The following is a 23,203-nucleotide window of genomic DNA, read 5'->3' as shown; positions in this document are numbered from 1 at the left end:
AAAACCCGGGGAAAAAAAATTTAAACCCACTAAAAAATTTTAAAAAGGTTTTTGTTTAAAAAATCCCCTTTTTTAAAAAGGGAACCCGGGGGGGGTTTTTAAAATTTTTAACACCCATTTTTTTTCCCGGGGGGGGGTTTTTAAAAAAAACCCCCTTTTGGGGGGGCCCTTTCTGGGGAAAAAAACCCCCAAATTTTTAAAAAGGGGGGGAATTAATTTTAAAAATTTTTTTGGGGCCCCCCCCCCCCCTTTTTAAAAAAATTTTTTCCCCCGGGGGGGGGTTTTTTCCCGGGGGGGCCCCGGGTTTTTTTAAAATTATTTTTTTTTTTTAAAAAAAAAATTTTTTTTTTTTTTTTTGGGGGGGGCCAAAAAACCCCCAAAACCAAAAAAATTTTTTTTTTTTTTAAAAAAAACCCCCGGGTTTTTTTGGGGGGGGGGTTTTTTTTTTTTTGGGGGGGAAAAAGGGGTGGGGGGGGAAAAAGGGGTTTTTTAAAAAACCCCTTGGGCTTTTTAAAAAGGGGAAGGGAAAAAAAAGGGGGGGGGAAAAAAAAAAGGGGGGGAAAATGGGGAAAAAAAACCCCCCAAAAATTTTTGGGTTTAAACCCCTTTTTCCGGGTTTTTTAAAAAAAAATTTTTTTTTAAAAGGGGGGAAAAATTTTTTTTAAAAGGGGGGGGGGGAAAAAAAAAAATTTTTTCCCCTTTTTCCCGGGGGGGCCTCCCAAAAAAAATTTTTTCCCCCCGGGGGAAGAAAATTTTTAAATTTTTAAAAAAACCCCCAAAAATTAAACCAAAATTTTTTTTTTCCCCCGGTAATGTCCCCCTAAAAAAAAAAAAAGGGGGGGAAAAAAATTTTGGGGGTTTCCCTTTTTTTTTTTTGGGGGAAAAACCCTTTTGGGGTTTTTTTCACCCCGGGGGTTTTTTTTTCACAAAAAAAAATTTTAAAAAAAAAAACCCCCTAAGGGTTTTCCCCCCCCAAAAAACCTTTGGGTTTTTCCCCCCCCAAAAAATTTTTTTTTGGGGGGGGAAAATTTGTGGGGAAAAAGGGGGAAAAAAAAAAAAACCCAAAATTTTTTTAAAAAATTTAAAAATTTTTCCCCCCCAAAAAAAGGGGGGGAAAATTTCCCCTTTTAAAACCTTTGGGCCCTTTTTTTTGGGGTTTTTTTTTTCCCTTTTTTTTTTGGGGGGGGGGTTTTTTTTTAAAAATTGTTTTGAATTAAAAAATTTTTAAAATTTTTTTAAAAAAAATTAATTTTTGGAAAAAAAAACCCCCCCAAAAAAAAAAAACCCCCCCCCCCCAAAAAAAATTTTGGGGGGGGGGGCCCCCAAAATTTGGGGGGGGGGGGGGTTTTTTTTTTTAAAAAAAGGGAAAGGGCCCCCTTCAAAAAACAAAAAAAAATTAAAATCCGGGGGGAAAAATTTTCCCATTTTGGGGTTTTTTTAATTTTTTTTTTTTTGGGGGGGTTTTTTTTTCCCTTTTTTTTTTTGGGGGGGGGAATTTTTTAAAAAAAAGGGGGGGGAAAGAAAAAAAACCCCCAAAAATTTTTCCCCCCCAACAGGGAAAAAAAAATTGGGGGGCCCTTCCCTTTTAAAAATTTTTGGGCCCAAAAAAAAGGGGGGGGAAAAAGGGGGTTTAATTTGGGAAAATTTCCAGAAAGGGCTTTTTAAAAAAAAAAGGGGGCCCCCCTTTTTTAAAAAAAGGGCAAATTTTTTTAAAAACCCAAAATTTTTTTTTTAAAAAGGGATGGGGGGGTTTTTTTCCCAAAAAAAAAAAAAAAAAAAAAAATTTTTTTTTTTTTTTTTAAAACCAAAAAAAATTTTGCCCGCCCGGGGTTTTTTGAAATTTTTCCGGGGGGAAAAATTTTTTAATTTTGGGGAAAAAATTTTTTTCCCTTTTAAAATTTCGGAAAAAATTTAAAAAAAAACCCCCCCCAAAAAAAAAGGGGAAACCCCCCAAAAAATTTCAAAAGGGGAAATTTTTAAAAAATTGGGGTTTTTTTTTTCCCCCCAAACCCCCGGGGTTTTTTAAAAAATTTTTTTTTTTTACAAAAATTCCCGTTTTTTAAAATAAATTTTTAAAAAAATAAAAACCCCCCTTTTTTTTTTTAAAACCCTTCCCCTTTTAAAAATTTTTTGGGGGGAAAAAATTTTTTTCCCGGGGGGGAAAGTAAAAAAAATTTTTTTTTAAAATTCCCCCGGAAAACCCCCCCCCCGGGAAAAAAAAAAATTTTAAAATAAAAAAACCCTTTTTTAAAAATGAAAATTGGGTTTTTTTCCCCCCCCTTTTTTTCCAAACCCTTTTGGGGGGGGTTTTTTTAAAAAAAATTTTTTTTTTTAAAAAATTAAAAGGGGGTTTTTTAAATTCCCAAAAAATTTTAAACCCAAAAAATTTTCCCCGGGGGGGGAAAAAAAATTTATTTTTTTTTTTTCCCAAAAAAAATTTTTTTTTTTAAAAAAAGGGGGAAAAAAAAAAAGGGGGCAAAAAAAAAAAGGGGGGAAACCCCAAAAGGAAAAACCCCCTACCCCCAAAAAAAAATTTTTAAGGGTTTTCCCCCCCCCCTTTTTTTAAAACCCTTGGTTTTTCCAAAATGCGGGGTTTTTTCCCCAAAACCCCCAAGGGGGGGTTTTTTTTTCCAAAAAAAATTAAACCGTAAAAAACCCAAGGGAAGGTTGCCAAATTTTTTTTTTGGGGGGAATTTTGGGGGGGGAAAAAAAAAACCCCGGGGGGAAAAAAAAAATTTTTGGGCCCCCAAATTTTTTAAAAACCCCCAAAAAAACCCCAAAGGAAAAAACCCCCTACCCCCGGGGGAAAATTTTAAAAGGCAAAAAAACCCTTTTTTTCCCCAAACCCTTTTTGGGGGTTTTTTCCCCAAAAACCGGGGTTTTTTTCCAGAAAAAAATTTTTTAAAAAATTTTGAAAAAACCTTAAACCGTAATTAAAAATTTTTTTTCCCCTGCCTTTTTAAAAAGGGGGGGCCCAAAATTTTTTTTTGGGGGTTTTTTTTTTTTTGGGGATTGGGGTTTTCCCGGGGGGTTTTTTTAAAAAAAATTTTTTTTTTGGGGAAAAGGTTTTTTTTTTTTTTTAAAATTTGGTTTTTCCCCCCCCCCCGGGGGGGGGTTGTAGCTACAGTAATTCATCAGCATTCAGTAATACTTCAGCATTCTTGGTGAGGGGGTTAAAGCCAACCCAAAGGGCAGGGGCATACCAGCCTGTGCCACATGCTCAGTGGCCCCCTTTTTCCCTATCATGTATTCCCGGAGGGGACATCACAGGTCAGCCATAGTGGCATGGACAAATGGTCATATGTGTCCATGCCTCTGACTGACCTGTATGCTTGTGTTATGTGGTGGACCATAATGCCCCACGGGCAAAATTTACCTTCACCTTGTCCAGCCTGGTGGGGACCTCCAAACCCGGGCAATAAAGGTACCTAACACAACTTGCAGGTGTTTGTCCCGCCAAAAGGCTGTGACTGTTTCACACAGGATTTTTGCTTTTGTTTCATGTGCTGTGTTCCGCTTCGATGCCTGTGTGCCAGCTGCAGAGGTGTCTGCTGCTCAGGCAGGATGCATTCTGAGGCTCCAAAGAATGGGGGTGTTTGTGTTTGGATTCTGTCAGTGTGTCTACATCAGACTGGTATTGTAGTCACTGTAGATTTCATGCCACCTGACAGGTTATGCCAGTACTGGGTTCAAATCTTAGTCCCCCGTTTGGCTATTTGGGTTTCATCTCCCCATGTGTTGTTTTCCATGTGTAGGGAGAGGGGACTGTGTACATGTGGGCTGTGACATTGCCACATGACTCACATATTCCCAAATGTACCATAGAGGTGACTGACAAGTGACCTTTGCACATGCTACCATAGTATTGTGATTGCCATGGTGATTAACAGCACATAGGGCCAATGGGGGAAAAAGGATAGAAGGTGAGTATGTGAGGGGGTAGTGCCTGTGATTAGTTAGCACTATATATGACTGCTCACCGCCAGGTAAGTCATATGCAATGTGTCACAGGCAACGTACATGCGAACAGGACAAACAGTGATGTTATGCCAAGTGAGACATAGACATACATATATTAATCTATGCAGATGTCACTAGGAATCCACAGAAGCTCTGTAAATCTGCATTGCAGATGGAATCAGTGTTCCAAGGTAACTGCAAGCAAACATGCATGCAAACAAAGCTACAGTAAGCAGGGCTGCATGTAGTCCATTGTACAACAAACAAGCTGTACCACTTCCAGTAGGTAACAGTGCAAATATGCAGGCACTATACACATGTACATGGAAATACACAGGTCAGATGGCCAGGTCCAGTCTCAGCACACAAGTGTACAGACCATGTACCTCAGGATGTACCGGATGGAAACCCAGGTGCTCATACCTGCAGTAATACACATGTCAAATAACAGACACTGAGCCTTCACTCAGTGGTTCCATACTTAGTAGGATGTATGCTACCTGTCCTGCCACCACAGTATCCCTGACATTTATGGGGGCTCTCCCTCCTTTGGGTTTGTTTTGTGTGTTGGGGCTGTCTAGCATGGTATGAGATGTGAGCTTGCAGTGCTAGGGGGCTCCCTTTTGTCCTGTACCAGTCGTGTAGTACTGCCCCATATCAACATCCTCAAACATCCCATTGCAGAGTCCCGTGTGGGCAACATGCCACTTTCAGTTTACATGTCCATCATTGATCAATACTTTCATTACCTTATCCCCTGTGCTACCTATGTATTTGGGCCCTTTTGTTGACATCCTTACCACCAGTATGGAAAAATGTGCAGATGATACACTATGGTACTTACCATGGGTGTAGAAAAAAGTACAAGACAAACATACCCTTAGCATCAGGCATGCTGGGGTATACCCACAATTATATCAGCACACTGCTGTTAACAACATGATACTATTACTACCTATGTAGTCACCCTGTGCATCAGCAACATGTTAACCTGTACCTGCTCTGATGTTACAGATTGCAGGAGGTTGCACAGTTTCATCATATGCACAGGGTGTGAACTTGGTATGCCTGAGTCTGCCACTGATACCACCAATTGACATGTATGTGTATTTGTGTTGGTGGGGGTCAGCAGTACAAGGTGGGGCAATGTTGACGCAGTGTGTGCATTTCAGGTAGCCCTAGGTGTTGTCAAGCATGTGTGTTGGTGCACACAGTTCCACCTCATGGCTGCCATATACTGGTGGACAGCCACAGACTGTACCTGCCAGGTCATACAGATCAGTGTCTCTGGCCATGGGGCAGGTACCTGTGCCTTTCAGGGGGCTACGGGCCATATCCGGGACCAATCCAGACTGGGTACTGTCATCAGAAGCAGGTGTTGGTTTACTGGACACAGGGTCCCTGTTGGGCCCGTCCAGAGCCACTGCGTGGTCTCCTGGGGGTCTGATGACAGCACAGACCCAGCATTGCTGGGGCTGCTGCTGGCACTATGGGGGTGGGGCCCCCGTTGTCCCTGCTGCCAGCTGCTGCTGTTGCTGGCATAAGCCCAACCCCCAACCATCCACCATTGCCCTGGCTCATGGACATGTAGTTGTGGAACTGATCTAAATATGTCCCCACAAGCCCGTCTTTACATCGGTGAAAATTTCGGATGGCAGCCGCAATTTCCCCAATTTATCATGGCTGTGGACATGCTGTTAGCTCCCCCAGACCCTGTCTGGTGTACCTTCCATAGTGACTGTGCCTGCATGACAGCCCAAACATAGCTGAGGTTGTAAGACCTCTGTGGGGATCCCGACAGGGGGAGTCCCCGGATGCTCCACGAGAACCCCCGGACATCTGTCTGTGTGGTACCATTCAGGGCCATGCCCATGGCTGCTTTTGGGGGGTGCCACAGATACCACATTACCCTGGTCAATGCCCACTGTATCCTGTCCATCACCTAGGGACATTGGTGACAAAGGATGTATTGGCAGGATGACTTTTCATTGATGGGGTTGACAGCTGTGTACTGTCAATTGGCTGACCAATGAGGACCCTGGCACACCTTCCTGTGCCATTACACAGATGTCATCATTATCAGTACCTGTGGCACCTGATTCAGGTTCCCCTGCATGGCACCAGAGCAGCACCAGAACCTGTGGGGGGGAAACAGGAAACACAGTTTACAATGTCTACACAATGTTACCAGTGATGCACACATGCACACATGCCCCATGCACAGGTGCCCCCATGCAACCCCACATGCACAGGTGCCCCCACATTTCCCCTGCACATGCACACATGCACAGGGCACACATGCACACATGCACACTTTCAAACAGTTGCACATTTGCACATACTCAGTATGCAAGATATCCCCCAAAACAGACAAACCCGCATGCATAAAAAGCCACTAGTGAGCCAAATTTCTATTACTATCAAGACTATTAAAGGTATTGTTAATAAAACTCACCAGCATGGATAGGCTGCATTGCTGTTACCGGGGGGACCTGCAGAAGTGAGGAAAAAATTTTCAGTGGGCACCAATTTTGCCATTTACTGAGTATGATAAGGTCAGTAGTACAACAGTTGCCCTTTTACAGGTCAGCTGCTGATATTGAGAATATCCCCTTGCACATTAAATACTATGATGGCTACAAAAAAGGAAAAACAAAAAACCCACACATGCATTAACTACCTGTAAACAGTCAACTATACATATGGCATATTACCTGCACCCGTGTCTGGTGCTGTGTGGCTCCAGCCTCCATCATAATGCAGGTTCTGCTTTTTTGTTGGTGGGCTGGAGCCACAAAACTTGGTAGTCCCTCCAGTCTGGTGAGTGGGGGGGTTTTAGCCCCCCCCCCTGTGGCAACCTTTTCCTGTGGATATCCAACCCCTGAAGGGCATTTCTGATTAAATCACTGCAGTGATGTCGACCCGCTCATATGTCCCATTATGCGGCCCATGTCATTTACCCAAAGGACCAGGTCTTGCCACAGTGCAGCCCCCTCCTGCTGATTCTGGCTGGGGAAAAAAGTATTGCATAATCCGCACCAGGCTCTGGTGTATTTCCTCATCCCAGGGAGAGTATGCGGATTGGGTGGTGAGCCATGGTCCTGAAAAAAATAAAAAGATATCAAAAAATATGTCAGCAGAATTTGGCACAATACCATGCTACTGCTGGGTAAAAACTCCATATATAGCATCTGTCTGTCTATTGGTGGATACACATGTAAATGGCCAGGTATCAGTGCTCAGCCAACAACTGTGCAACAGTACCTGGCACCTCCATACGACTATAAAAACAGTCAGAAAATTTATTCAGGTCCAAAGCATCCTCACTCTGGGGGGTTTTTATCAAAGGGACTGTATGGGGTACATCATCAACTACTGTGATCCAAACCCAAAAAATAATTTGGAAAAAATCCCACCTCCACCCCCAGCACAAAAGACTACAGTGAAAAACATTTCAAAACAAACTTTACACTTTTAAGACAGATGGTATCCTTTAAACCCACTGGGCCAGTGGGCCACAAACCCCAACACTCCTTTACAAATGATTTCACGGTCTCCGAGAATGCATGGATCATGCAATCCCATATAAGACCAAGAAAACTCCACAAAGGGAAAACATCCTGTCTGGTGGACCCCAGCCATAGACAGATTGTATAAAAAGATGGAAGCTACTGCAAGACAGAGCATAATTCCATAAAAGGGGAAAGGGATGTCTGATCAGCACTAGTAAAGAGCTATGTTCTCCTAAAAATCCATGGGGAACTTTGAAAAGGGGAAAACATGGGCCCACAGATAACCACAAGGCCTTCTTCAAGTTAAAACCGGGCAGAAACCCCCTATGCTCAAATTAGTACACAACAAAAATTCACTAAAACCCCCAGATATTGGCCCTTGTGGCAGACAGGTTCAGTGCAATTTTCCCCCCCCCAAATAAGACATAATTATCCCAGGAAAGTAACCTCCTGTCATCACAGATGTCCCGGTGAGGCCCTCCAAAAAACAGCATCAATGGGACCTGATGGATCCCGGTTGCATGCTACATGAACTCCCAAAAGGAGCTAAACCCATATAGAAGTGCTATGTAACACTAGCCTGACTACAGGATATGTACCTGTACACTGGCCCGCAGCAGTGGTTCCACTCCCCAAAGGAGGGACCCCTCCTACAAAAAACCAATACAATACAAACAAAAAATCAATACAATACAATACTTATGCTATTGCCCCCGGGACTACAGCAGCATACTGTTCTGCTACCCTGACCCTTGTGACACATGTGATGTGATGGTACCCTCCTGTCAAACAGTTAAAAGGGTGACTCATATGGCATATTACCTATCTGACTAACATTCAGCAGGGGTATTGTGACATGTACTCATGGGGAGTCTTGCTTTTAACCTGTGTGGTTTATTGCAGGGTATGTCTTAGGAACCTGTACCCCCACATGTGCTCTCTACTGGGGTGTCAAGGATGACACACACCCATCTTTTAGGTTTTGGATGGTGTGAGGTGTTACTATGGTTGTTGGACATCTGTCATGGGTGTGACTTAAGTATGTAAATCCAGGAGTGGTAACCTCTATGTGGGTAGTATGGGGACTCTGTGGTGTTGTCAGTCACTGTGCATTGGTAATGTGTTTGAGTGCATTGTCACAGTGTTGTACATGTCACTGTGTCCTTCTCCATATCTGTAGCTGTCATGTGAGGTACATACCATGGCAGCCATTGTGTGGTGTGGAGGGGTACACTGACCTACATGTCCATAGCTGACACACCATGTCTGCTGACACATACCATGTGCAGGTATTCCAGGAATAGTGTGCCACTGTGACTATCATTGGGGGGACTATTGTACACATTTATGACCCTGTTCACCCCTGACACATGCAGTGGTGGGCAGCCAATCACATATCTGGTGGTTACTGGTGTAGGTGATTTGAAATGGGGTATGGTACTCCAGTTTTGACACTGGTGTTCACTCCATGCCTTTGTCACCAGGCACCTGTTGCAATACATCTGTACACATGTGCCTCACTCAGAAAAAATATATAATCTCTCTCTATATATATATATATGTTTTTTATATATATATATATGTTTTTTATATATATATATATATATATATATATATATATATATATATATATATGTCTGTATATATATATACACATATATATATTACGATGTACATATATTGGTATAGAGGTGGAGAGGGGGGGGGTGAGAGAGAGGGGGGGAGAGTGACAGAGGGGGTGGGACAGGGGGGGGAGGTCATATACAGTCATATCTGTAGATAGTCAGATCTGTCTGTCTATGTATATGTATCTACATATATCTATATCTGTATTTTGTATTACATATATATGTTTGTACATATTCTATCTATCTACATCTGTCTATGTATTCCTACATCCTCTCTATCTATGTATACATATATGCATATTATATATATATATATATATATATATATATATATATATATATATATATATATATATACATACATACATACATTGACATACATAAATCCATATGATAGATAGGTATATCAACATGTTTGTTCACAAAACTGTATACACACACTAACATACTGCTAAACATACATAACTGCGAATCCTACTTTGTACATTGCACTACAACCTACATTCAACCTACATTGATATGTGCACATAGATGCCCTCACATACATATGTATGTACAGCCTTCACTGATAGTTGCTGTATGTCCCCTGCCCTATGCACATCTTCATATACATATGGGTACAGACCAATGACACATATGGAGGGTTCACAGTATGTAGACTTTTAAAGTATTACTTTACATTACCTGTGTTTGTCACAGCTGCTTGTTGTTTTTGGGTTGTGTCCTGCTGCTTTTAGTTGACAGATGTCAGCTTTCTAGTAGGTTTTTTTGAGTGTTTTTTTTGGTTTTTCTCTTCTCTCTCTCTCTCTCTTTCTCTCCCTACCTCCAGATGGTGCAATGAAAGTATTGCATGTGTGGACTGGGAGTACAGCATGCTTTTTTAGGTATCTGTATATGTCCATGTGATGGCCTCTGCACCAATTGTTAGCCAGCATTTGCTAATTGCATGCAGCCAGTTGTGTACTGATTGCAGTTCTCACTGTGATTTCAGGACAGTGCTATAAAAAAGGGATGTGAGATAGGCGTAGCCCTTTCAGATTTAAAAAGGGGGCAAAAGGGACCCAATTTGGGGGTTTTTGGTTTTTTTTTTTGGTTTTTTGGAAAAACTTTTTTTTTCCCGTGGGAAGGGTTGGTTTAAAAGGGTTTTTTTTGGGGTTTTTTTTTGGGGGCAAGGGGGGGGATTTTTTCCTGCTGTGAGTATGTGTGTGGCTTGCAAGGTGCTACAGTGACATTATTACCTACTAACTACCAAGTAGCATGGCTGTTTCTGTTCACACACTACTAATCCACTACATTTGACAGTAAATATTCATGACATGCTTTGTGTACTATACATCCTATATTCCCTTTACATTCATTCCTACTATTGCATGATATATTTATTGTAGCACAATAGTCTTATATAGCAGTCATGGCTTAGTGGTAAGTCATACAAACTACTGTTTCCAAGGTCCTGGGTTCGGGACTGACAGTGGGATTTTATTTTGCTTTTGAGCAGACTACAGGTCTTGTCATTCAGAGTGACTAAGGCACTTTTAAGCAGTTGTAACCGGGTTAGCGCTGGTTTGCGCGGAGCTCAGGCATGCGCACTGGTGTTCAGCTCCGCGCATACCTGCTTACAACTGCTTAAAAGTGCTTACTCTTGTGCACACCCGCGCTAATTTCTTTGAAAGAAATGAAAATGGGGAGACAGGAAAATGGTGAAAAAGGGGTCACAAAGAGGGTAAGACAATAGGGAAACAAGCTCGGGTTTTGCAGGAGGGATGTAGGTAAGGCCCATAGCTGCCCATTTCTTCATCAGCAACAGCTGTGCATATGTTTGTAATTTGGTGTGACATTTGAAACCTTCCACCCCTGAGAGAGGTGTAAGGACAACAATAATACTTGTTGTACAGCCAATTGTAATTGACAGTTTCCATGTCCAGCAGACATGTGTGCAAAATGGGCAGCTATGTATGGGGCGTAATTTTTTTGTGGGTACAGAGTGCCCTTTTTTTCAGGTGAGAGTGGTATGTCAGGTACAGGAAGTCGGTATAGCTGGGGAGGTAGGTTGGGTAGGTTAACAGACAAGACAAACAAGATGCATACAGGGGTGGTGTATGACACATGTGGGGGGGGTTACACAATTGATGGGGACGGATGTTTGGATATCTCAAGCCCATGAGCCCACAGATGGCAACAATAGAACTGAGATCCCCACCCATGGGCAGTTGCCACTGTGCCTTCACTGCCCAGGACAGGGCTGTGCTGGGGGCTATGTAGGCCGGGCAGCAGGCACGCCCGTTAGTTGTGCCACCTGTGCCTCAAGCTGGCATAGGGGCCTAAGAACAGCGTCCCAGATCTCCCTACGCACCATAGTCTGGACATTATGGAGGGTGAGTGGATGTTCTCCTCCAGCCACACTTGCAGAGGTGGGACGAGCCCCATCCCCTGCAGCGCTTCCACCTGCAGGTGGCACAGGGCCACTGGAGGAGGGTCCGGCCTGGGTACTACTGCCAGGTGCACTCGCCAGCTGAGGAGGGAGAGGTGGGTCTGCTGGAACCCGCCTTCCCTGTCGTCCTATGTTTTGCATTATGTTATGACAGTTTGGGTTAGTAACATACAATACCATTCACAATTAGTTGTAACAGCATGCATTAGTATTCCCTTTAACCAAACACCCATATATTAAAACCATTGAACAGCAAGCATAACACATGCATAATTTGAACAGCAATACACAATCCAACAACATGCAGGGTTGATTGATGGCAACAGGCCATCAGGTTTGGATGTATGAACAGGGCAGATGCATCAAAGTACATGCAAATATGTATGAACCAACAGGACAAATGTCCAGGGGTGTTAATTGTGATTGCACATACTAATTTCATGTGGAATGGATTATATGTGGTTATTGGGTAGGGTGAAGAAAATTTAATTAACAACTTCAAATACCAATACATATGCTGTACATTTCTAATAGCTGTAGATATATACACACTACAGTTCTGCCTACAGTTTCCTATGTGAGAACTACTTCAGGCTGGTGATAGGAATGTTACTGCTACATCAATATACATTTTCATTTTTATTCATACACATTCATATCTGGCTCTGTTCAGCTACATCATCCTGCTACATTTGCTTTATATAGCTATATACAACTGTGGATGTTTGGTATTTCAGACAACCATACTATCTGCATATTGCAGACTGAGAGCAACATATCCAGATTTTGGGACACACATTCCAGCTGTGGTACCGTTTTCAACACATGTTACTGTTTGGTTCTGCCTGTCACATTCATTTCATTCTGTACTGACTGCAGTATACTTTATTCAGGAGTTATTACAACTTTATTGGTGGATTCATACCTCTTTCTCACACTCTCTCACTTGTTTTATTTTTACAATTCAGGATGGTACTTAATTCTAGGCTTTATTGACATGTTTTACCTGTAGTTATAACAATCCTTTCCAACAGTCTCACTTCTGTCATGTTTCTGTATTTCAACAGGGATATATTTCACACATGTGTTTTACTCAGCTTCTGCAGCTGTACTTTTCAGCCTGCTGCAGGTTATGTACTATTATATTACAGGTGGGGCATCTTTATTTCAGACTTGTTTCGTTTTTATGTTTGGATTACAGGCTGCATCACACTTTTGTAATCAAGCAATACTTGCAAACCCTCTTACACTGTTACTTGCACATTTTATTATTTAGTGACTACACTGCACTCTTTTGCTAACTGTCATACTTATATATTTGTTTACAGTTACAGGGAGAGAATTACTGACCTGCCTGGTGGTACAACCGCACCAACCTATCGCCATAGGCTCGATGGTTCGCAGAACGGACACCTGCAACTGTAATATAAATAAAGTAATATTGGAATACACATCTCCATAATATCAGCTAGGTTAATTTCTTACATAAATAATTACATGTAACTTACTCAGTAGTGGGGCGTTGGGCATTTGCCGGGCCTCCTGGATCCAATGGTTCAGTTGGTCCTGCTTCCATCTCTTCAGGTCCGAATGGTGGTGACGGACCTGCTCACCAGTCCTTGGTATCCCTGTGGCACTGGTGAGATCATGAGCCAACCGGTCCCACGCCTCAGCCCTATATGCTCCCCACAGGACCTGGCCCTGTATGAGTTGGGCCTCATGATTGTGGACAAGGAGCCAAACCATATATTTGGACTCCTCAACACCCCACCTCTGTGCTCGGAAGCAACTACCCTCACCTACACCTGACATCCTGGCGGCAAGTCGGTTCTACAATCGGTTATGCTGTGTATTCCCACCTATAGGGCTTATATATGCCATTTTTCCCACACTTATCTGTGATTGGCCATTTTGGAATTGTATCAGCTTCACAAAACCTGCTTTGTCATGCTCCTCTTTCTATTCATTCCTATATATATGCTATTACTGCATTTCTAAGTGCAACTGTCATGGCTTAGTGGTTCAGTACTTTGACTATGGTGCATGGTATCCTGGGTTCAAACCTGGCCATTGCTTTTTATATTTTATGTCTGTCTACACAGGCTAGGAGGTGTGTCTGTGTAAAGGCAGTTTTGATACAGCTTGCTCAACGTTGCCCGTCGGTTAGCTTGTTGGCACAGTGTGCAGCTCTGCACAAATGGATCACGCTGGTTTACGCGTGGTTTGGCTGTCAGCACGCATATTACGCTCAGCTCATCTACGGGCACACAGTTTCAGCGTGTTAAAACGCTGCTCAACCCTGGGCACTCATTTTACACCTGTTAAACCACTGCTCACCTACGGGCACTCATTTTAAACCTGTTAAAACACTGCTCACCTACAGGCAGATGTACTCAACTTGTTAGACTGTAGCTCAGCTATAGGCACATTTGACATTTTCTTTTTTTTATTATCTCACATTTCTTCAAAATACATGGCCCATTTCATTATATTTTACATAAAATATAATTTTATATGTGTACATATATGTCAGGGACTTGTTTCGTGCTTATTTCACTTAAAATAAAAATTGATGTTATGGGGGCTCGAACCATGACTGCCTCCTTTTCAGCCAATGTCTCTACCGCTACGCTATTGCTTCTTGGCTTGTTTTGCATATTTAGTTCTTATATGCTTTTCCACTGACTGCTAAATGTGGCTAAAATATAAGATGTTCATTTATACATTTTATGTTCATAGTCTGTGGGGGCATGTGTTGTGTTTATTCACATTTACACGGACTCTGTCGTGGGGGTTTACTTTCGGGATTTTTACTCTTCTGGGGCATGTCCGTTTGCAGGGCTCGGCCTATGGACATGCCCCCTACTGTCTTCCATGGACCGTGTTAGCCTTAGGTGTGATTCAGCATGCCCTCATGCATATGCATGACATGCTGACGTCACACCGTTTAACTGCAGCCTCCGTGTAAGCCTTGTAACTCTTACATGGAGGCTTCGTGAATCCTGCCCAGTATCTATTACATTTGTAATATTTTATAAACAACTTGCAATATTTCTGCAACCACTCAAGTTACACATATACTGTCAGCGGCATTTTACTTATCTAGCTGAGAGCTTTCATATGAGGCTAAGGAGTTCTGTCCATGTTACTTGGTTGTTGAGATGTTTAGAAAAATGTGAAAATGATATATATGTAAATGAATATAATAAAAACAACAGTTAATATCTATTAACCTGCACTGGACAGAGGTCAAATATTAATGCATTTGAGTTTGTCATTGCGTAAGCTTTAAGATGAAATCTTTTAAAACCTTGTACATAGCATGGTTTTGGAATTATTGATGCAAATATGAACAAGCAATATTTGATGCCTAGAGGCATCAGTCGGAGTTAACTGCATATGCACCTGGAGGCATCACTCGGATGTAATGAGTTAAACTGCTGAAACAATGCATAATACAAAAAAGCATGTGATAAATTTTGCATTCAAGTGCAAGGCATGAACTCATGTTAAATATTGAAATAGCACTTTTTATTAAATGTAACGCTTCAGGAGATTCAATATATGCATATTTAAGTTCATCATTTAAGCAGAATTTATTGTGCAAAACAGTTAAAATTGTAGATATTCCTTATATGACACCTTATTATATCTCAGAACAGGTGTCAGTGAACACTCCAGCAAGACTTTTATAAACAATAATGAGTTCTTTTTCTGAAATAAAAATATATATATATATTTAAAGATAAGAGGGAATGTCAGATGAACAGTGGCAGTATATCATGCACCACACAGCATAGCTTACATATAGCATTGCACACATCATTTTTACTCTATGTGCTTTTTACAAGAATGGAAAAAATAACCTGAATGTCATGGTCTGTAGTTCTGGTCTAGACAACGCTTATTTATCTGTGCAGCCATATGCAGCTATGAGCCTGCCACACTGGATCTCTTAATACTGCTGCCTTCTAGTCATCATCAGTCATGGTTTTAATGGAAATGGGAGCTGCAGTGACAGCATGGTTCACGGTTCACTTCACCTGACACCAGCACATGATCATGTTATGCAGAGTGCAACACACAGTAAATATCCTGCAAGCTGTAGTTGGGTCATACAGAAGGGCATCCCCAGACTCATCCAGTTATCTAAACCTGCTTTTCAACACACCAAACACTTTCTTGACGACAGTTTAGGTCTGTGAAAAGGCTGTATTAAAATGATCTTGAGTCACTTGGATTTCTCACTGGTGCCATGAGTGGATATCCAGCATCATCTGAAAAAAGAGAAACAAGGGGGGACAAAATAAAGAAAATGTGATTTAGTATTAAACAATACATTTTACAATAAATATCTACTTACATGACATTAAACATATTTTTTTCACACTTATCTACAAGCTAGTGTGGCAGATATGAGAATTGTGTGCAATGCCAGGATGCTGTGCAGAGACTTGAGCTATGAATGAATTATGATGAGTTATTCTCTGTTTATAGCTTCACCTTTTTAGTTGGCAAGAGCAGCTGTGTGCAAATGGTTTAGGCTTGGCCAAGACAAGCAGCTCACACTGGGCAGTAACAAGTCATGTAGCAAGGAAAACCCATCTTTGCCGACCCCAAAGTAGATAGAAAAGGTACAATTCTATATTTTATAACAAATCTGTGCATAGCATGGAAACATGTCAAACTGTGAGTATTAATGGCAAACAGCAGGAGAATGACTTATTAGCATACAAATATCTGCACCATTTCTCGTTTACATCTTATTATTCGCTCATTTGTTTAAGTTTACTTATGGCCATTGCATGTTAGCATAAATGGCCTCTGTGAATCACACCTTTGCCGCACAAATGAGAAAACAGCACAACCTGTGTTTACAAATCAAAAGGAACTTTTTTTCAGAAGTAGACTCAAGTTGCAATAAAACTGTTCAAACTGAATAAGTATTTGCAATAGAAAGGACAGAAAGAAACACATTCTAAAAGCAAAACAAAGTATTTATTATTTTATTTTATTTTGACATTTGTTAACTGGGATACGTCTGATTGGGCATGAGCCTTTTTTTCAGCAGAGGCCTGAGGAGAAAAGCTCCAGCAAAACAACAAGTATAATAAGCAATAAAAGATAAAAATATAAAATATAAAAATTATGAGACTAATGGTTACAAATTTCCATAATTGACAAGCAAAGACAGATTAAACATAGTGGTGTTAAACATGGTTTGAGTATGCATACAAGAATAAGAAGACAGGGAAAATTATCAGTGAGAATTGCATGGTTTAGTAATAAGCTGCAATAGCAGAAAAGGTTTCAAGGGAGAGCTAAACTATCTACAGAGTTGTTTGTACAAGTAGATGTGAGGAGTTGGGGAGAAGAAAAATGATGTAGGTAGTAGAAAAGGAGAAAAAAAGATATGAGTAAATAAGAGTGGAGGGACATGGAAGTAAGAGGATGACTTGTTGGGAGATGGTGGGGAGAGAGTCGAAAATTAGGAGTGAGTATAGGGAAGAGCATATCACAGAAAAAGTGAAATAGTGGGTAGAGGGGGGTAGAAGTTGGGATCAGGGATGGAAATAAGAGGAGGTGGTAGAGACGTGAGGTAGGTGGGTAGGAGGTTAGGAGGTTCTAAGATAGAGGAGTTAAGGAGTTTTTCTCCTAAGGCTTTCTTGAAGCTGAGTCTGCTTGGGATGGATCAGATGGCTAGAGGTATTTTGTTCCAGGCTAGAGCAACAGTATAGCTGTATAGAAATGACCTAGAGATTTTTTTAGGCCTGTAGATTTCTAACAAGAATTGTTCAGAGCTTTGGAGTGAGCAGTTAGGTGTATAGGAAGTGAGGAGTTTAATAATGGAAGGACAGGGGGTAAGTTCATTTATTATGACGTGACAAAGGAGAAGTTGTGAGAGGAGGAGATAGTGAAGTCGTTCAAGCCAGCTGTGGATTGTTAAGAGTTATACAGTGGTGTGAGTTATGAGGTTGCTTAGCAGCAAATCTAGCAATTTTGTTGTAGCAGAGCTCTAGCTTTGCTTTAAGGATAGATTGTAGATTGGTTAAGATAGGATAGGCATAAAGTCGGGTGGGAAGAAGATAAGCATTAGTGAGGGCAAGTTTAGTGTCATTGCTGAGGATTTTGTTTTTTTTTTTTTTTGCTTTGTAACACAATCCCCGTTTTGGTGAGTTTTTTTTTTTGATGCAGTTGAAAACATGTATGTCAAATTTTAGTTGACTGCCAATGATAGGGCCCAAAAGTTTAGAGTGTGGCATTACTTCTACTTGGCTATTGTCAAGTAATTATAAAGGATGATTTTTGGTGGGACAGAAACTTTGGGAGGAATAGAAGCAGTTTATATTTTTTGGGTTGAGAATAAGTTTTCTTTTTTTCTTGTTTAGCCAGCTTTTTATTGAGTTAAAGGATTTTTGAGTAAGAGTTTGCAGGTGTTGGAGGTTATCAGAGGAACAGATGATGGTGGTGTCATTAGCATAATGGATAAGGGAAAAAGGAGAGCAGGATGTATGAAGACATTTGGTGAAGATATTGAAAAGTACTGGCCCAATAATGAGCCTTGAGGTACACCAGTGTTAATGGGGAGGAGGTTGGAGAAGGAGGGAAGCCACTTAACAGACTTCTAGCAGTTAGAAAGGTAGCTGGAAAACCAGTTGAGAGTAGAGTTAGAGAAGTTACACGCAGACATTTTTAAAGAAGTAAGGGGGTTGGAACAGGGACAAAAGCTTGGGAGCGGTCCAGAATAAGGATGGATACACGGTTATTGTTTTCTATAGCTTTAATGATGATATGTGTGAAGGAAAGTAAAATGGTAGTTGCGCTGTGGTAGGGGTGGAAGCCAAGTTGGGTTGATGTGAGTAGATTTCTGTTGAGAAGATGTTCTAAAAGTTGTGTGTGAATGCATTTTTTAAGAATTTTAGAGATAGTGGACAGAATAGCAATGGTCTTAAAGTTAGTGACTTCTATAGATTGTCCACCTTTAAAATGAACACTAGAAACTGTAAAAACTAAAGATAAACATGAAAGGAGCTGCAACTCAAACTTTGTTGGATAGAAGTTTAGAAACGTTTTATTAAATAAAAGTATAGAATAAAATGTAAGAGACGCAGCTCCATTCATGTTTTTCTTTTGTTTTTACAGATTGCCCATCATTGTGAAATGGAACAATGTAACATTATTTACAGATAGAAGGGAGTAATATTCTTGGAGACCCGGGGTTCAGAATTTTATTTATTGTATTCCAGAATGTTTTGAGGTTCTTTTGATTGAGTGTTTGAGGCTGTAGATAAAAGTTCTTTTTATCTATGTTGACTTGTTTTTTTGTATGGTTATGAAGTTGTTTGCGGGTTTGAAGGTGAGTGGGGGATTTGGATTTAAGCCAGATTTTCCAGGTTGTGTCCCTGTTGTGCATAATGGTTCAGGTAGAATGGGACAGCAATGATACATGGTGAGCTTTGACTCTCTTTTTCCTGAGAGGACAAGGGTGTTAAGACTATCCAGGAAAATTCAGTTAAAGTTCAGAACTGCATCCTCTAGTGGTTGGCTTCAAAGAAAAGAACAGTTTATTGAGCAAAGTATATTACTGAATGTATTTAAGTTGGAGAGACAGTGGAATTCTATGTATTTACATTGTCTGATGGTGTGATGACCCACCACTGAACCAGTAATCAAGAAACCTCAATCCTCACCACTGGGGGATGTTCACTGAGAGGATTACAGGTACACATGCAGTATTTCCAGATGCAGATCTTTGTATCAAGTGCAATTTCCCTTAAGAGCACACAGAGACCACAGTCAGTCTGGGGCTGGTTTCTCCCTCTTTTCCAAGATCCCCAATAAGACTCCCCACTGGCACAGCTGTAGAATTAAGTCCTTAGCCAGGGTTCCAACCAAGTCCTCCAACACTCGCGTTCTGTACAACCAGGGCTTTATGTCCCTGACCAAGTAGCTGACACATACTCACTTAGAGATTTGTTTTACAAACACAGACAGACATGGGAAAGGCTGGAACAGGTTAACTAGCTATGCCTCTTTCTGCCCAGACTATAAGGTGGTTACCACTGCCACCAGGACTCCTTATCAGCTACTTTAAGGCCCTTAACAAAGGGTGTCCAAGATTACTGTGTAATATTAATATTAACACAATTGGTAGTTTGACCATAAGAAAGGCTATTAGGAGTTGCCCACACAGTGTCACCAAATAAATATGCAGGTACTCTCAAAACTTAAATATCTCTACACAGATCAGCCATGATGAAAGGTTTAAATAATAAAAGAACAAAACAATACTGAATATATATTTAGTTTTACTATATTTCTGACTGTATTTAAGAGAGTTATACTGTTTCCTAGAAACTTACTTCATTTTAGCAAGGCGGATATGGTGAATGGATCTTCTAGGTGTTGTCAGGTCCAAGAGAGAATGCAGAATGCTCTGTCTCACCGAGATACTTCTCAAATTAATATCTCAGATATTACTGCTGGGATAGCTTGCAGAATGGTATCACTTCTTGTCATCTGACTTCTAGTTCCCAGGCTAAAACAATCATTAATGGCAGCTGGTAGCATTTAGTATCTACCTGTAAAAATACATATATAAAGGCTTTTATTCAGATCTTTGGCAGAGGCTGGACGTCCTAAAACAATTGCATTCCTTCAAGCTTTCAAGACTAGCAATTATTTGACTATAAAAACAATACAGAAAGTTTCCCAGTACAGACTTTGTGTCTCCAGCCAAACTATAAAGTAATTTAATTTCAGATATTTTCCTAAAGTTTGCTGGACTGAGGTTAACCCTCCAGTTTCCTCTGTTAACATATACATTTAAACAGTTACAATAGTGTCTGTATATTTCTGTCCTCTCCAGCACACTGTGGATGCATTCCAAATGCAAACACTTTATAAAATACCTTTTTGACATGCATGCCTGTACAAATCAGTTCGATATACACATGACATACAGTTCTAATACAGGTGTAACACAAACATCTTATATAAATAATGTTGATATTCACAAATGACATATAATTATTTACAAAATTCCAGCTAGTTATGCTGGCAGTATCTCCTTTCATCACAGATGGGATGTAAAGAAAGTTTTTGTACAGAGACTGGGAAGTGGTCACTGATAATGTCTGGGAGCTTTTTAGGGTTGTGATATAAGTTGGGATTAGAAACAAAGATCCAATCAAGGATGGTACCCATTTTGGAGGATTTATTGTAGTGGGTGCAGGTGGAAATTAGTTGAGTGAATCTGTGGAGATTTAGGCTAGATGCAGGGTAGTCAGTGGTCAGGGTTTGCCAGTCGATACCAACATCGCCTAAGATGATAGTTTCATTGGAGATACTGTTGGAGATGAAGGATAGTATATTTTCTGATGTAGGGATATGATTCATGGAGGGAATATAAATACCAATGATGCAAAGTGATTTGTAGTTGTTTATAGCTAGTGGTGTTATATTGAGATGGTTGGAGAAAAGTATAGCTATGCCACTGGCTTTTTTGTGAAGTCTATCTGTGCAGATGATGTTATAACCTGGTGGTAGAATTTCTGTGCCTGTGATATGTGGTTTGAGTCAGGTATCTGTAAGTACTACTATGTTGGATAAGTGGTGAGCAATCCAAGCATGAAATTCAGGGTTTTTGTTAAGGGGACTATGAATATTTATAGGTAAGATGGAAAGACTTTTGGTGGATGGTCTTGAAATAGAAGTATTAGGGGGTAAGAAGTTGAGGTCAAGATGGGGGGTATTGGGGCCAGGGTTAGGGTGCATGTCTCTACATAGTAAGATATTTGTGGAGAAAATATATAGTCATTGGAGTTTGAATTTGCTAGTAATTTGCTTGAACTTAGTTTTGTGTGGAAGGGGGTTGATGATGAGTCTGAGATTGTGCATGGAAATGGTGGGTAAGTTAAACAAATAAGGCATTACTGAGATATGGTAGGGTTTATCAGTATTGTAAAGTTGATGAGTAAGGGTAGGTGGAGGGTTGATAAGAGAGATATTAATTTTGTAACAAGTAAAGAGAGATAGTGGGAGAAGTAAAGGTGTAAGGAGATATACAGATATCATGTTTAGGAAAGAAGGAATGGGAGGATGAAAGGAGATAAGGATGATAGGCAGTGGGAGGAGAAAGAATAAGACTTGAAAGTAATAGAGAAGGGGAAAAAAGGATTTGAAGGGGAAAGAGAGGACTGGGAAGGCTGTGTGAGAGAGAACAAGTGGTGAACAAAGATGAAGTGGGATAGAATAAGGAGTACTGAGGGGAAAAGGTGTAGCAAACAGGAGGAGCGAGGGTATAAGAGTGAGATGTGTAAGCAGGAAGGGGAGGAACTGATTAGAGGAAGTAATGTGATTATAAGAGTATAAATGTAGAGATAGTGGGGGTGTGTGGGAATTGGGGGTAGGGTAGGGGAGCAAAGTGCAGTTTGAGCTTAGCATGGGCTGAATGGTGTGGGTTGCACCTATCATAGCTGAAAAGTACAAAAATAATCAATAAAGTGTGTAAAGGGGACAGACAAGGTAAGGAATACAATTTGAGGGCTGATGGAAAAAGGAGACACAGACTGTTCAATAGAAAATTGCAATACACCTGTCATGGCTGCAAAGCAGAAAAAAACAATACGTAAAGAGTGCAAAGAAGACAGTCAAGGTAAGAAAATATGAGAAAACTTTAATACAATTTGAGGGGGATAGAAAAATCAGACAGAGACTGTTCAAAAGAAAAATGCAAAACAGCCAGAGGGCTAGCAGTAAAAATAAAAGGTAGAAGCTGGGGGAAAACAGAGACAGAAAAGATTAGAAAGGGTAAAAGAGCAAAGAGAAATGGAGTAAGGGGTATGTGTCAGGTCTACTGAAGTTTCTGCTGATGGCTTAACCAGGGGTTTTGTTTAATGGAGAAAGTTTCAGCACAGTTTCACACAACAACCAGTGGCTGCAGCAGAGTTCCTATTTCTACAGTATATATTTTGGGGTAGTGGGAATGCAGATGAGATATATAGGTTCATAGGTTTGTACTAGCTTAATGACCCTGGAGCCTTTGCAAGCCTAGCCCATAGGATTACCCTGGCATCATGCCACTCGGCCTTCGTTCCCAGTGTCTCTGTCAAGTAGAGCCACTGGAGTGATCCCTGGGGTGAATTTTCTATTTCCCATCCACTCATCAAGATTTTTCTTGAAGAGGGCCAGTGAGGTGCTCCACTTGACATGTATGAGAAGTCCATTCCATAGCATGGTCAGTCTCTGGGTTATGAACCTGTCCCTCCAGCTTTTTCTGTTGATTGTGGTAATGAGGTTGAGGTCTCTGGAGCATGTGGTGTGGAGGGATTGAGATTTCTTTAGATGTAGCATTTCTAACAGAGCTGGGTCAGACATGGCTTTGTTAGTCAAGCAGAGATCGCCTCTAAGTAGGCAATACGAGACAGAGAATAGTTGGAGTTTTTTGAGTCTGTTCATATAGGACAAGTGTTTAAGGTCTAGGATCCTCTTTGTGAGGTACTTCTGCAGCCTCTCCCATTGTTGTAGGTGTCTAGTCAGGTGCATGTCAAATGGGGCACTGTATTCGATGATTGGCCTAATGAAGTAAGAGTAGAGGGACACAATGACCTCTTTCTTCCTAGATTCAAAACCCTTAGTAATGAGATGTGTCACACAGAAGGACTTTCTGA

This window comes from Protopterus annectens, chromosome 2.part0 (genome assembly GCF_019279795.1).
Source record: "Protopterus annectens isolate FY-2018-M chromosome 2.part0, PAN1.0, whole genome shotgun sequence".
Lineage (NCBI taxonomy): Eukaryota > Metazoa > Chordata > Ceratodontiformes > Protopteridae > Protopterus > Protopterus annectens.
Note: the sequence above shows the minus strand (reverse complement) of the source record.